Source organism: Peromyscus maniculatus, chromosome 6 (genome assembly GCF_049852395.1).
Source record: "Peromyscus maniculatus bairdii isolate BWxNUB_F1_BW_parent chromosome 6, HU_Pman_BW_mat_3.1, whole genome shotgun sequence".
NCBI classification, from domain to species: Eukaryota; Metazoa; Chordata; class Mammalia; order Rodentia; family Cricetidae; genus Peromyscus; species Peromyscus maniculatus.
In genome coordinates this window covers 95,568,326-95,583,935 of record NC_134857.1, presented here as the reverse complement: position 1 = coordinate 95,583,935, position 15,610 = coordinate 95,568,326, and the positions used below count along the sequence as shown (strand labels likewise).

The following is a 15,610-nucleotide window of genomic DNA, read 5'->3' as shown; positions in this document are numbered from 1 at the left end:
CTATCCAAAAATGGGTGGCTTATCAGAAATAATTTATTTTTCTTGTCTGGAGTCCACAACCAAGGACCCCGCAGGTGTGTTCTTTGTGAAGGTCACCTTTCCAGCTATTTATGAAGAATTCATAATCCAAATTAGTCTTTGCCAGTTGTAGTTACTTATCTTACTTTTACAAACTGCACAAAAGTGTTAATACATTGTTGGGGAATCCATTAGGGCCTTGGAAAAGGCTTAAACAAAGGACACCAGTCTCTTGGGCTTTGTTTGTTTTACCTTATTCTGCCACTGACTTTGTCATTGGTGTTTTAAAGAAAGTTTATGTCACATATAGAATCAGAATTTGGAGATTCTTTTTTTTTTCACCATTATAATCTTAGTCTGGAAATTTTATTTATTAAGCACTGAAAATGGGAATCAGAAAACATTCTTTATGCAGCTCTTTTCCAGACATCTGATACTGATGGAAAGCAGTTCATTGCTCAGTTTCTTTCTGAGTTCCTTCATCTTTCTGAAAAAGTTAAGTGTATAAAGGGTTAGATGAAGAAAAAACAAGCCCACTTACAACTTACTTGTCTGATCATTTTAGAAGAAAAAGAAGTCAGGCAACATTTTTGATTGACACCCACGAAACATTTGATTTCACTTTTGTTCTTAGCGAGGGGCGTGGTCTGTTTATTGTGTCCCCCATGCCCTGGCTCTCTTCCTTAGGAAAAATAAAATAACCTGGTTTGTGTCAATGCTTCCCCCTTTCTTATGCCTTTATTAGATTTTACGGCAGGTATTCAATTTCTAATGGCTTTGCTATCCACTGTTAATAATGTTTCTTTTAGAAAATGATTAGAATGAAACTATTTTCACCAACTGTTTTGTTCTTTTAACAATTACCTTATCTTCGTGACAGTCCCTGTTTCACAGGGGGTAGTTTGATGCCTCAGTCAGAACAAAAGAAACTCTCTGTACACCGACTACAACACTCAGACTATCGCAATGTCTGGCTGCTATTAGGATGTTTAAAGTATTTTTCCTGTTTTGAATGTTCATTCCTGTTCTGAATTGTTTGAGGGAATAAATTTATATACAAACATGTGCTTCCGGATTTTAGGTATTCAGAGGGTATTGACTGATATCAGTAAGTGTCTCACACAGGAACTCACAAGGGGCAAACTGTAAGATTTACATCTGTGAAAAGAATTAAAGGACACTGAATGATTTCAGAGATATTTATGACCTCAAGTAAGAATTCTAAAACTTAAATTGGGCTTTAAGTTGAGTGGGTTGAAGGGACAGTTAGGGGCAGTAAAAACAAACAGGACAAAAATCTACTGGGCAAAGCAAGGTAGGCACCAGGAATCACCTAATTAAGTCAATGACATATGGTGGTATTTTATTTGTACTGAAATGTGATTTTAATTGTATGTTAACAAATAAAGTTGCCCGGGGGTCAGAGCTATTAGCAAGCCATAAGAAAGCAGGGCAGTGGTGGCATAAGCACTTGGTAGGCAAAGCTAGGTAAGTCTCTGTGTGTTCAGGGATACAGCCAGCATTGGAGACACACACCTTTAATCTCAATACCATAGAAGACCTGGAGGGCTGTACTTACAGGCAGTGACGAGGCAGTCACATGGTTGGGTTTACAACCAATGAGGAGGCAGAACAGAAAGTCTATATAAAGACAAACAGACAGGAAGTAGGTCTCTTTTTCAGAGAGGTCTCTTGGCTAGCTGCAGCAGGCAGGTGAGGCTCTTAGCTCTGATCTCTTGGCTTTCTTCTTTGCATTGGTTCTGTGTTTCTTGTTTAACATCTACAATGGTTACATCTACAATGACATCTATCAAAAATGTATCCTGAGTGTCTGGTTAATGAAAAGATACAAAAAGATACAAAGGTAAAGGATGAATGGTCTTTCTCGTGCACCAAAAAGTTAATCTGTCAATGAGAAAGGAAGGTGAGATAACTGCTACAACAGAAGAGATTTCTGGAAATAGAATTTATATCATAACTTTTCTTTAAATGTTGCCTGTGCAACTGACTATAGTCAGAAAGATCCACGTTTAAAATGTAACTCTCCCTCTTCCTAACTGTGTAACCTAGAGCCTTGTTTTAGTCATGGTTTCATCTGTGTCTTTTACCATAGGTCATGGATACAATCAGAAGTTCTTCACCAGCTTGTTCATTCCCACCATCTCAGGAAACATTTTGCTTCCATCGTTGTGTGAAATTAATGGAGCCTGGGCTACCTTTTACGGCCACAGGCTTTGAATTTTGTTACTCCACAATTCCAGTGATGGTTACTGGGCTCCAGTCCTTGCTGTCTGTTGAGTGGTATTAGTGTCCTGCCTCATCACCTGAACATTCTCCACATTTCAGGGGTTAAAGATGTAGTACACATCAGAACTGAGTTTTTGTGCTGGGCATAGTGGCTAAAGCCTGAAATCCTTGTACTCAAGAGACTGAGGTGGGAGATTTTCATGAGTTCAAGGCTAGCCTGGATTACAGGGTAAGACTCTATCATCAAAACCAAAAATGGAACTCTCCCAAAGAACAAAAAGGAAACTGTCTGAAATGAGAATGTCATGAATCTAAATCAAAGATAAGAACACTTAGGGACCAGAAAAGGAATCCATATGGCTATTTTAGTTGCTTTTAACTGTTTTAGTATTTTAGTTGCTTTTCATTGCTATGACAAAATTTCTCAAGAAGATATGTAAGAGAGGAAAGACTTCTTCAGGCTCCCATTTCCAGAAATTTCAGACCATTGTTGACTGGCACCATTGCCCCATGCCTGTGGCAAGGCAGAAACATCATGGCATCAAGGCATTCTGGTGAGAAGCTGCTTGCTGCATGACCACTAGGAGCTAGAGCGAGAAGGGAGACAGTGACAAAACCAACCATTTCACGGCATACTCCTAGTGACCTCATTCCTCCCACTCACTTCTTAGTTCCTCCTGTCTCCTAGTAACACCATCATTTTAAGACTCCATCATTGTTTAGATAACAGCCCTTCTGGTCCAGCCACCATTCAATAATGCCATCATCTGGGAAATCCTCTAACAGGTAAACCTTGGTTTGGGCCTGGCACTGGGGTAAGGTGGCACTTTGTACTTAAACCATAATAGCTGGAGTGAAAGGTTTACATGATTCAAAGCTGAGAAGTATGTTTTAGCCTTGTATTAGTCTGGGTTTTCTAGAGAAACAACTTATAGGATGAATATCCATCTATCTATCTATCTATCTATCTATCTATCTATCTATCTATCTACCTACCTACCTATGTACCTACCTATCTATCCATTTAGCTATATAAAGGGGACTTGTTAGAATGACTTACAGGCTGTGGTCTAGCTAATCCAACCATAGCTGGCTATGAATAGAAGCTCTAAAAATCCAGAAGTTGCTAAGTCCAAAGGCTGGACTTCAGGTATACGCTGGAATCCCAAAGAAGTAGGCTCTGATGCTTGGTGTGGAATGTCATTCTGTATGCTGTGAATGTGTGCTGCTATGATTGGTTGATAAATAAAATGCCGATTGGCCAGCAGCCAGGCAGGAAGTATAGGCGGGGCAAGCAGACAAGGAGAATTCTGGGAAGAGGAAGGCTGAATTGCCAGTCAGACACAGAGGAAACAAGATGTCAAGGCAGAACCGAGAAAAGGTATCAAGACATGTGACTAAACATAGATAAGAATTATGTGTTAATTTAAGTGTTAAGAGCTAATCAGTAATAAGCCTGAGCTAATGGTCAAGCAGTTATAATTAACATAAGCCTCTGTGTGTTTACTTGGGGGATGTGAGTGGGAGAGATTTGTCCCGACTGCTGGCTGGCTGGGACACAGGAAATCTTCCAACTACAGAAGTGCCTGAAGGAATGGACTTGCTATCAAGGTGAGAGCAAGCAGGCAAAGAGAAAAACTTTCCTTCTTCATATCCTTATATAGGCTTCCAGCAGAAGGTGTGGCCCAGATAAAAGGTGGGTCTTCCCACCTCAAGATCTGGGATTAAAGGCAGATCTTTTTTTTTTTTTTTTTTTTTTTTTTTCCCCAGATCCAAATATCTGGATTAAAGGTGTGTCTTCCTACCTCAAAGATCTGGTTTAGAAGTGGATCTTCCTACTTCAAATTAAGCAAACAATTCCTCACAGGTGTGCCCTCCATTTTAGGGTTTTATTTAATTCCCGATGTAGTCAAGTTGACAAGAATAGCCATCACAAGCCCAGATCTTTTTTCATAAAAGTGTGTACATGTATGCATTTGTATGAGGAGAAGTTTCCATGATCTAATACTTTGTTTAAGTAAAATTGAAGTAATGTCAGTGAGATGATTCAGCAAGACCAAAGTACTTGCCAACAAGCATAACATCCTAAGTTTGATCCTGGGACCCATAAGGTGGGAAGAGAAAAGTGACTCCTGTATGTTGTCCTTTGACTTGCATGGGTGCTCTATGGCACACGTGCCTCTCTGCCATACGCACTAAATAAATAAATGAATGAACATTTAAATTTTTAAATTGAAAAATTAAGACTAGCAACTATCTAACAGCTGAGAGGAAGTTTAATAACAATCTTCCAATTTAATCTACAGAGATCATTTTCTACCGAGACACTCCTCACTTCTTTAGTGCAGATTGTTACAGAGAAAGTCGACTGTGGAGGTAGAAAGTGATCCAGTGGGAGGGATCAAGTCTTCTGCTTGACACGTGGTGTGGCCCTCACTGAGAAATGTGCACAGAAGACAACATTTGAGGGAGAGCAAGCAGGCTAGTGTAGATACGGGGAGCCAGGGAAAGGGGGGGGCAGCAAGAGACGAGGCAAGAGAGCTGGGGAGAGGTGGCAGGGCACGCAGGGCCTTAGGCTGCGGAAGAGATTTTGCACATTTGTGTCCCGTGAAGCAAAGACTCCTCCTCACATTCAAGAAGCCCCAAACCGAGATGTCACAACACCCTCTTAGTCAATTAAGGAGAACAGTTTGTAACCTGAATTATTTTCTGAGTGCAGATGATTCTGTGAGATTACCAAAAATTCGGTCTCGGGAAAGGAAGAGTTGTCTGGGGACATGACACGGACTGTGGTTAGCAGAGTTCTTGGAACAGCCTGACAGTTTCTCAGGTCTCTGTCTTTCACCTCTCTAAAGGGATTGGCAAAAATTTTTAGCAAAAAACCGCTGGTAATTTCTTTAAGACGATGGTATATTATTGATACTATTCAAGTGTCACAGCACTTGTCCTATTAGCTGTTCAATCACATATCCAACCAACCAACACCTACTTTTGTACCTATTGTAGTCCAGGAAACATGTGAAGTATTGACAACACAGAGATATGTAAATGGCTCCTTCCCAGTTCCCAGTCAAGAGAATCAGATTCAGAAATAGTCACGAGATGATGTATCAGGTACCTGGTGTGTAGCAGATACACAGTTGAATAGTGATGGTGACGGTGAGAATGCTGTACTCTGTCTGAGTTAGAATGGGAGCAAGAATTCATGTTTGGCCATCAGCTCCACAAGGAAATATTTATTTTCTTCTCTCCTGGATTTAATACAGAATACAGCAAATAATTGATATTCAGTAAAGTTTTTTTTTTGTTTGTTTGGTTTATTTGTTTGCTTGAGACAAGGTCTCTCTGTGTAACAGCCCTAGCTTTTCTGGAACTTACTTTTGAGATCAGGTTGGCCTCAAACTCACAAAGCTCTGTCTACCTCTGCCTTCCGAGTACGGGTATTAAAGGCATGCACCACCACCGCTCAGCTAATGCTCAGTAAAATTGTATTGCCCGAATGAATGAGGTGTTGTATAGAGTGAAGTGGGCATAAGATTTGTTTGGGAGGCTGGTCACACTATCGGCAAGTGGAAGAACACGCACACACGGAATGATGGTGTGGAGCTGCGTCGTTCTGTCGTAGCAATACGACTTCCACTCAGTCGGTTTCCTGAAACACCTATATTTTTAACACTGAAAGGCCTCTGTTTCCCAGCTCCTTTTACTGGTGTGTTTACAAGCAAGAACAACTCTGCAATCAGCACAGATAGCATTGTCCTCACAATAGGAAGATCGACTCGCTAGAGTAAACCCAGTCGTAGGAAAGAATGATTACAGATTTTGCCACGCAATAAAATGGAGTATCTTTTTCATTCATTGTTACACTTCAGCCTTCATCAGGTATAACAAACTCTGGAAGTGATTTCTACGGAATGACAAAGGAAATGGAACAAAAATTCATTGAAAACTGGTTCACACCAGCTCTGTGGCATGTACTATTAACAGCTAAGAGCAAGTCACAAAACATTATCTTGAGGAGAAAGGGCTTAGTGAACCCTAGAAATTGAGTTTGATTTATGCCAGCAAATCTGCCTTTTCACTGCTTGAGATTTCTAAGGAAGAAAGCCACAGTTCTTACCAAATGGTTTCTAAGGAAACCCCTTAGCCTACAGCCTTGGAAAACAATTCGGTTGTTAATGAGCACTCCTTCTCACGGTGGGAAAGTGTGGACTAAAAGAGAAGCCTCCTAGACTGGGCAGGCAATCTGTGAAATGTTCGCTCTTCTACAGTCACCTTTATGAAATCTCTACCCGGAGTAAACATTTTTAGGTCCTGTTTCACAGTTGTTCTTACTCGAGTATACTTTCCTAAGGAAGCCAGGGCAGCAGGAGCGCATTCCCACTGACAATGAGCTTGCAAATGTATTCAAACAACTTGCATTCCAGACTCTGGCCACTCCATTGAGGTTTTCCGTCAGTTTTGGAATCCAGCATTGTAGGGTTTACATATACTATTAAATTATAAATATTAATTTCATTTGCATAAAATATATCTGAAAATTCTAGACAGCATTATTTGTCATTAATTCTGTTTTTAAAATGTATTCCGAAGTGTCCAGTAAGTTATCTTCATTTTACTTCAAGTTCTTCCCCCAAATGAATTGCAGTTTTAACTATGATTCTTTTATAATAACTTGAAGATGCCTTTAAATATATAATAAAACAGTCTCCTAGTTAAAAGACAGATGCTAGTTACTCTCACTTCTCACTGAAGTCAGATTTCCAAAAGCCCTGCCTGCATTTTCTTGATAATTATTTGGTAATGAAAGCAAAGGAAATTCATTCACAAATTTCAGTAGAATTTTCCTCTCAAGCTTTATTCAGAAACATAAAAAGAATAAACGCTAGGAGCCAAAAGAAAGTGACCATTCCAAATTCAGAAGAAAATATTTAGAAATCTTTCTGGCCCTGGGATGCTGTCCATTTTCAAGTCTTTGTCAAAACATAACAGTCAGTGGCTGAGTCTCTTGGAAACCTCTGCGGGCATCACTCTGTCCATAGCTGCCGTCAGTCCATCTGTCCCCAAATATGTTTTCTGCTTTCGACTTCTGTGCCGAGGAGAGCTGCCAAGATTCTTCTTGTCCTCACTTGTTCTCCTCATGTGACCCCTCCCTCCTCTCTCGCTCTCCCCACTTGTCTTTGAACTTCCTCCTCTGTGGACAACTGCTTTCATTTGTAGCTGCTTTGGATTGGGGGAAAGCTGTGCCAAGGAAAAGAAGACGACAAGAAGGGCCGCAAGTGCTTTGCATGTGTGGCAGCTCTCTGGCTGTCCACCGCTGGGTCTTCTTGTCCTTCGGGTAGGAGGCTAAGAAGGGACGCGCTGCTGGACATTGGCCCTGAGAGGTTTCTGTCCCTCACCCGACAATCAACATGTTCAAAAGCCATTTGTTTTGAAAGAGAATATGTATTTGCTTTGCTCAGACATATGCTACTGCCAATATTTTATAGCTTACAAGAGTAGTTTTGTTGGTTTTTCAGACAGGTTCTCACTATGCAGCCCAAGCTCCATTGTAAACCCCTCACATCTGCCTCATCAATGTGGAGGTTACAGTCACACATCGCCACACTGGCTTACAATAATAATTTAGATGACAGTTTTATTAGGACATTAAAGAGGGAGGGATTCTGACTTTTTCTCCCTCGTTCCTTAGAATACACAAAAATCAGAGGGCAGAAAGCTCTCTAGCCAATGTTTTCAGAGTGATATACTATAGATATGTCTGTACATGAGAATAATTCATAAATATTGGTTCATGAAAAGAAAGAAGAAAGCATGTTTTCTGAATCAAAATAACAGCAAAAATTTTACTTCATAGCTACTGGTGTCATTCCACATTGCTTGATGGCTGGGCTTGAGGAAGATCTTCCTAGAGCAGATTCAAAGGAGAAGTAAATTCTGCCTCCATGGAGAAAATTTCAGTACAGGTTGACTGAGGATGACATCTGAATGATGAGCCCACAGCAGAACTGGACTTTCTCCCTCAGCACATTGAACTTCTTTCTTATCTCTCCTTCCCTTTCCCACACTCTCTACCATAGGGTGACTCTCCAGAGAAAATGGCAATCTAAGGGGCAGCCCTGTGTCAGACTTAGATGCTGGTCTTTGCTTATGGTACCCACTCTGCATCTCACACTGATTCGTCCAGGGCTGCCTGAAGAAGTGGTCCAGGTAAATATTTGCCCTTGTCTGAGTACGTTAATTCTGTTAGAAGTGTCAAACAGTTAAAAGGCCGAACCACATAAGAGCTCTAAACAAATCCACAAGGAAAGAAGAAGAGGCACCAGACCAGCAAGATGGCTGAGTGGGTACAGGTTCTTCCTGCCAAACCTGAAGACCTGGCTTTTATCCGCAGTACCCACACAGTAGAAGGAGAGAATCGACTCCCGTAAGTAGTCCACATGCATGCTATGATGATACGTGTATATGTGTGCAACATACATACACACAGAAAATTAAAATAAGAAAAAAAGCCACCACTGTTCACCGAGTCCATGTGAGGAAGATGTTCACATTGTCTTACCCTACAGAAAATTAACAATAGTTAGTCTTGAGATAAATTGAATTCAGTGCCCTAGTTAATTGAGTCCTGTGTGCTAGCCTCTCCAATACTCACTGAATACAAAGAGCTCTCTTGCCCGTGGAAAGGCCATAGAGCTAACTCGTGACCACCTCTGTGAATTAGGAGGTTTTAGGAGATCCAGGTGGGTGGGCAGTGCTGCTTTCTGAGGTAACAGACCTCCAGTGAGAGCCCTGTTCGCTGGCAAAGCATCCAGTTTTGATGGTAAATAAGACACAAGACCTGCCATCCACAGAGTCCCAGTCTAGCCAAGGGGAGAGACGTACACAAGAGAAATCACAGCCCGATTTTATGGAAAGGAACCAAGAAGGTTCTTTGTGAAACAGTTTCTGACATTGAAGGATCTTGCCAGTTACATGGTAACACAGTTACATGGTAAGTTTAGCAGACTCAAGGTTTGGTTTTTTTTTTTTTTTTGTGACTGAGATTAAGAGAAGATAACAGAGAGGGTGAATGCGACCAAAGTACCTTATGTGCTTGTGTGGAACTTGCACAGCGGCAGCCATTATGTACAATTAACACATCGTAATCACGTCTTTCAAATAGTGCTAACTATCTTCTTTCTCATTATTGCCTTTTCTTTTCCTATTTCAGTGTCCTCCTGTCAGACACCGGGATCAAAATGAAGCCCACCCAAATTCCTTTCTACACATCTCAATACTAGCAAATGCCAGTTTGTATTCTAGGTGAAATGCGATGTCTGCCTTAGACACCATCATCTCGTCCATTCTCGCCTACTTCCTAACGATCACATGTGGTGCTGAACACAAGACCCTCACAGCTGAAAGATGGTGGCTTTCCTGTTCCCAGTCCTCATTTTCATCTCAGATGCTTGGCTCTTTCAGAAGTAAGTACTGAACGACATGAAACTTTCTTGTGTTTCACTACAGAAGGTCATGTATTTCAGCAGAGTATGCTTTAGTGAGTTCTGTTCTGCTTAGCCCTGTTGCCATTTGGGGCTGGATCACTCTTCCTTTCTGGAAAGCCCTCCTGTGCTTTATAGGATTGGGGTCCGTATCTTTGGTTTCTGTCTACTAGGTCAGAGCAACCCTAGAGGTGTGGCAACCAGAAATATCTCCACACGCTGTCAAATATTCCCGGAGTAAAATGGTCCCCAGTGGATCGCAACTTTGAGCTAATGACATCATGCAATGTGGCTGATTGTGGGCTGCTGATGGACGTGCAGCTTGCGCCTGCCACGCTTTTTAATGTACTCAACGCATACTGTGTGCCGAGTATGAGAAGAATCACAGCGAGTAAGCTGGTCCTCAGCTTGATGCAACGTGTAGAGTGTGGAGGTCAGAGAACTCAAGAGCACCAGTTCTCTCCTTCTCTCCTGGGACCAGACTCGGGTGGAACTCAGTGCTCCACGTTTCCTACCTATCTGTAATAAATGTACAAAATGAGGTAGTAGTATGTGTTCTCAAAATCCCTCCAAGCAGTGGAAAGTCTTTATAATTTTCTTTAAACTTTTTTTTTTTTTCAAAAAACTGATTCTTCTACAGAGGATAGATAGGAAGGTGTTGTTTTCTTTTACTGGTGTGGTATTTAATTATTTTCATGTTTAATTTCTTTCTCTGTATCCTTCATCAACCACCACTTGTGCTGTGAGTTTCGGGGATATTAACAGCACCTGCCTATATGCAGAGAGCTCGTATTGTTTGAGCAGCTGTTCACACTTGGACCATTTTTGAAGCCTGTTCAGTTTTAAAAGAACAATTGTTGACAAAATAGATCTCACTATTGTGTAACTGAAGCAACTCCTCATTGTTCATCTTACCACTGTCAATATATAAACACCTTAAAAAAATAAAAAGTAATTATTCCAGATCCTCTAACATAGGGGTTTTTAACCAGTGGGTCATAACCCCTTTGGAGATCAAATGACTCTTTCACAGGGGTCACCTAAGACCACTGAAAAACACAGATATTTACATTATGATTCCGAACAGTAGCAAAATTACAGTTATGAAGTAGCAATGAAAATAATTTTATGGTTGGGGGTCCCTGTGACATGAGGGAATGTATGAGAGGGTCAGAGCATTGGGAAGGTTGAGAACCACCTCTATAACAGCATTATGTTTTCTTTAAAATTGAATAAAACTAAGAGTTACAGTGAAGACGCATGTAATCCCAGGATTTAGAACGTGTAGACAGAAGGATTGTGAGTTGAGTCCAATCTGGACCACATAGTAAGTGTAGAGTACACTGGAGTACTTAGGGAAACTGTGTCTCAGATAGAGAGACAGGTGGGTAGATAATATAGGTATGGCAAGATACAATTTATAGCATTGATATTACCTTTGAGCTGACAGGGTACTGTGCAATTTAGCCCACATTAATAAAATAACTACTTTCCAGGAATCTCATTGCCCTGGCATTTATCTAGACCTGTGTGCATGCAAAGCAGTTCAGTGAAGCTGTAGTATGAGTCTGTGTTGTTTTGCTTTCCTGTGTTAGCTAGTAAAGAAGCTTTAGGGAGATACATAATTACTTCTAATTTTAGTTTTTATCAGAGTTCTATTCTGTGAAAATTTTATTTTTCAACTCTGGCATTGTTTCTGTGTACTTATAGTTGTATATATGTGTAATTTTATTTCAACTTGCTTTGTATTGAGTGGTTGCTAAATGAAAGGAGCCATGCAAAGCACTTTTCATACATCAAGTATTTAGTGTAAGAACCTCATGAAAGTTACATAGTGAGAGGCTTGAAGAATGGCTTGGCAGTTTAGAGGATCCTCGCTACTTCCGCTACTTCCGGAGGACCTGAGTTTGGTTCTCACACACATCAGGCAGGTCACAACTACCTGCAACTCTCGCCCCAGGGGACCAAACACCCTCTTCTGGTCTCTTTAACCACCTACCTACCTATACACACACACACACACACACACACACACACACACACACACACACACACACACACACACACAAAGAGTTACATAGTGAATTCTAGAATCTTGGTCTGAATCCATCATGTTTTTGTTATTTGTTTTTCCTTTAATTTTCCTTTTTCGACTCAAAGCCTCACTATGTAGCTTTGGCTGGCCTTGAGCGCACAGACCAGCCCTTCTTCTGACTACCAAGCACTGGAGTTCAGAGCCTGCACCACCTTGGCCTGGCTTCATGTCCTTGCGGCTAATGACGGCAGCATGTGGCTCTGCTGGCAGTGTATTCAGCATCGAATTGAACACCTCAAGAAAGGTATGTGTGTTGCCTAAGCTCTCTGCTGCTTGAAAGATTCAGTTCAGACATTTTGATTTTGTATTCAGATGACAATACATGAGTTTTTATTTGTTTGAAACAAAAATCTAATGATATTTCTTAATCTATTCTGGTGAGAAGGGCAAATGAAAATTTCTCTGATTTCCAAAACTTAAAAGAGAATCCCCCCTCAGCCTGTGCTTCACCTCCAAATTAGCGAGAAAAGGCTGGGAAGAGGGCTCAGCAGGTAAAGTGTTGCTACACAAGCACGTGGATCTGATTTCAGATACCCAGCACCCATTTAAACACCCAGATGCAGTGATGTGCCCTTGCAACCCCAGTTCCGGAAAGGGAGAGACTGGAGTTCACTAGAGTTCAATGGCCAACCAAGCTAGCCGAACTGATGAGCTCCATCCAGGTCCAATGAAAGACGTCGCTTCAAAAGTGATTGAGGAAGACACCCAACATTGACCTCTGGCCTCCATACACACACATGTGCATGCACATGTAAACACACACATATCACACACACAATAAATAAAGAGACAGATGCATATTACAGCATTGTTGAAATGATAATCATGACTCTAAACTGATCATATTTTAAGTAGTTGAACAAGTTTACTCTAATTTTGGTTTTATAACTTATGAAACCATATGACTAAATCAGATATAATTAAAAAATTGAAAAGGGGACTATTTTAAAACAGCATACTTGTATAATGAAAACTGTCTTGAGATAATTTCCCACACATTTTACACTGTAATGATTATGGGGTGTTCCCAGGCAGGATCAACTTGTTTTCCTCCGTTGCTGGGGCTTGTCTTACAATTTGCTCATTTGGGGAGCTAATTTATGTGAGAATATTTACATGTGAGTGTGAGAAAGAGGAGAAGTAAATCATAGTCGAGGGAAAACATGCTCTGTAAATACTCAGACTTGAAAACCAGACGTTTGCAGTGAATTTAGTTGAGGTGCTTGGGGGAGGGTGACGAGCTGATGATGTTAGTATTATTTTCATTGTTCCCATCTTGCAGGTGAGGAAAATGAAGCAGAGAGAACTGAAAGAGCTCCCCCAAGACTGTGAGGCTGAGAAGTGCCTGGGGGTCTTGAAGTCCAGCACCAATCCTGTAGATCACTATTCTGACTTCCTGCTGTCTAAATCGGAAGAGTCAAAAGATTCCCGGGGGATTTCACATGCAAAGGACACTTTATGTTATAGCCAGAGCTTCAGATATGTTATGACCTCAGCTAGACATTGGGACAGAAGGTGATCTGTAAGTTGAAGGTGGCATTTTCTCTGCCAGATAATTCCTCCCCATAGCCTGTTACATGAATTCCTAATAGGTCTTATAATAAAACACTCAGAGTCAGATGTTGGGGTGAATGCTGAAAGATCAGAGGAAACAAAGGAACAAGCCACAGCCATGTCTCACCTTGCCAACTCCATGAATCCTCTGACTGAATGTCTCTGAGTCCTCAGCCAAAAGGGGATCCAGCCAAAAAGTGCTTCAGCTGAAAAGCCTAGTTCCTGTCTCCTCACGTCTTATATACCTTTCTCCGCCCAGCCATATTACTTCCTTCCTAGTGCTGAGATTAAAGGCCTGTGACTCCACCACTGCCTGGCTCTGTTTCTCTCCTAGACTGAGTCAATCTCATGTAGTCCAGGGTGGCTTTGAACTCACAGAGATCCAGATGGATCTCTGCCTCCTGAGTGCTAGGATTAAAGGTGTGTGCCACCACTGCCTGGCATCTATGTTTAATTTAGTGGCTTGTTCTGTTCTCTGATAGATGGTATTAGGGTACACCATCTATCACCACAGCAGCCTAGCACATTTTTTTTGTGGCCAAGATGAGTGCTGCTAAGTGTCTGTTTTGGAAGGAAAGAGGATGAAGGGTTTTTTTGAGAACACATCCTGACACTAACCTAAAAGGGAAAAAGGCCATTTTCCCTGTAGACGAATATCTTTCAAAAATGACCACTCTACATAACAGCTAGTTCACCAATAGTCTTTGAAGCCTGGTCACGAACCCACTGCATTTCCAGACATGCATCATTTGTTTTTACATGACTGGCTAGAGCTGACCTCTTCTGGTCCCATTATGGCTCTGCTAGAGAGATGGTCTCTGAGGTTTTAAGCAGATCTCAGCCACTGAAACCTCAAGCCTTGGTTGCTTTAGGAACCTGAGAACGGGGAGCGAGGAAAGCTGGAGCCAAACTGGCCTACGGTTGAACTGGAGCTTTGAGGTGTATTAGTTGCACAAACACAATCACTCAATTGTGTTCCTCCGTTGACTGCTCTGGAAATGAGAATAATTATGTCCTCCCATAGGCTTGTTTTGTGGGTTAAGGGAAAACTGTGTATATTGGTTAACATCAGATAAGTTGTATTCTTTCCCTGTGTTTTATGCTTGTAACTGAACACCCTTAGTTACGGCCATGCAAGGGGAGGAAGAAAATGGACTGCATTGATTTTCTTGAGACAGAATCTTATACGGCCCAGGCTGGCATCCAACGTGGAGCTGAGGATGACCTGCAGCTTCTGAACTCCTGCCTTGACCTCCCAAATGCTGGAAATTTAAGACGTGTACCACCACACCAGTTTTAACAAGTACTGGGGATCTGCCGGGGGGGGGGCAGTGTCTCCATCTAGGCACCCACACTACAAACTGAGCTACATCTCCAGCCACTAGTTATAAATTTCAAAACATACCTCCCATGACTAAAATCCTAAGGGTCAAACACTATTCTTTAGAAATGATACCTGCATCTCTCTGTCCCACTTCTCTTGATAATAATTTGCTTCTCAAAAATGTTCTTCTCATTGGTAACCCTATCAGTCCTAAATTTACTTCTTACCAGTTTCCAGTCTAGCATTTAAAAAAAACAAAAACAAAAACAGCTATCCTCAGACACATCTATTTATAAAAGTCATTGCTTACTTTGATTGGAACAATTTTTGCATGCTGATCCCTGAGACAACAGTAAGTCCAGGGTGGTTCCACAGTTTCATTGATCAAGCCTAGATCATACATACCCATCCACCAACTCAGGCATGGTTTCTTCAAAGCCTCAAGACAGAGGGTCAGGGAGCATGGTTTCCCAGACAACAATGTAAACATGACCTGAAACAAACACTAGAATTCAATTAGATGAGTTTGTTACATTCTAAAACTATAATAGTGGTAGACATGGGTTTTACTCTTCTCTAAGAATCATTATTTTCTCAATATATATCAAATTATTTATTTGTGATGTTGACATTACAGGGTAATAAGCCTCATCCAAGTCCATAATTGGCCATACCTGATTAAGATTCCCCAAAAGGAATTTAGCCACTTAGCATTTTTGGTTGCAAGAAATATGTAAGTGCTTACGAAACAGTCTTGCCTTACACACAGAATGAGTAGAGTGGCCCACAGACTCGAAGGCATCACTGAGAAAAAAAGCTTCAGGGAGCTTAGAAAACAGCACAGTTTCTGAGGACTTGAGCCCTGAGAGCTCATGGATCCTGTGGCTA

The 15,610-nt window shown here is 41.3% G+C and overlaps 2 long non-coding RNA genes across 2 annotated transcripts; one reads left to right on the top strand and one right to left on the bottom strand.

Moving 5' to 3' along the window:
• Window positions 1-375: 375 nt before the first annotated feature.
• Window positions 376-15,196, bottom strand: LOC143273961 (uncharacterized). The gene is made up of 3 exons (XR_013052320.1): window positions 15,128-15,196; window positions 5,384-5,516; window positions 376-505 (listed from the first exon to the last, which is right to left on the bottom strand). It is a non-coding gene; the product is annotated as an uncharacterized LOC143273961 (long non-coding RNA).
• On the top strand, window positions 496-14,216 carry LOC121830298 (uncharacterized). Its single transcript, XR_006073466.2, has 4 exons — window positions 496-3,051; window positions 8,346-9,731; window positions 11,910-12,088; window positions 13,127-14,216. It is a non-coding gene; the product is annotated as an uncharacterized LOC121830298 (long non-coding RNA).
• Window positions 15,197-15,610: the final 414 nt, after the last annotated feature.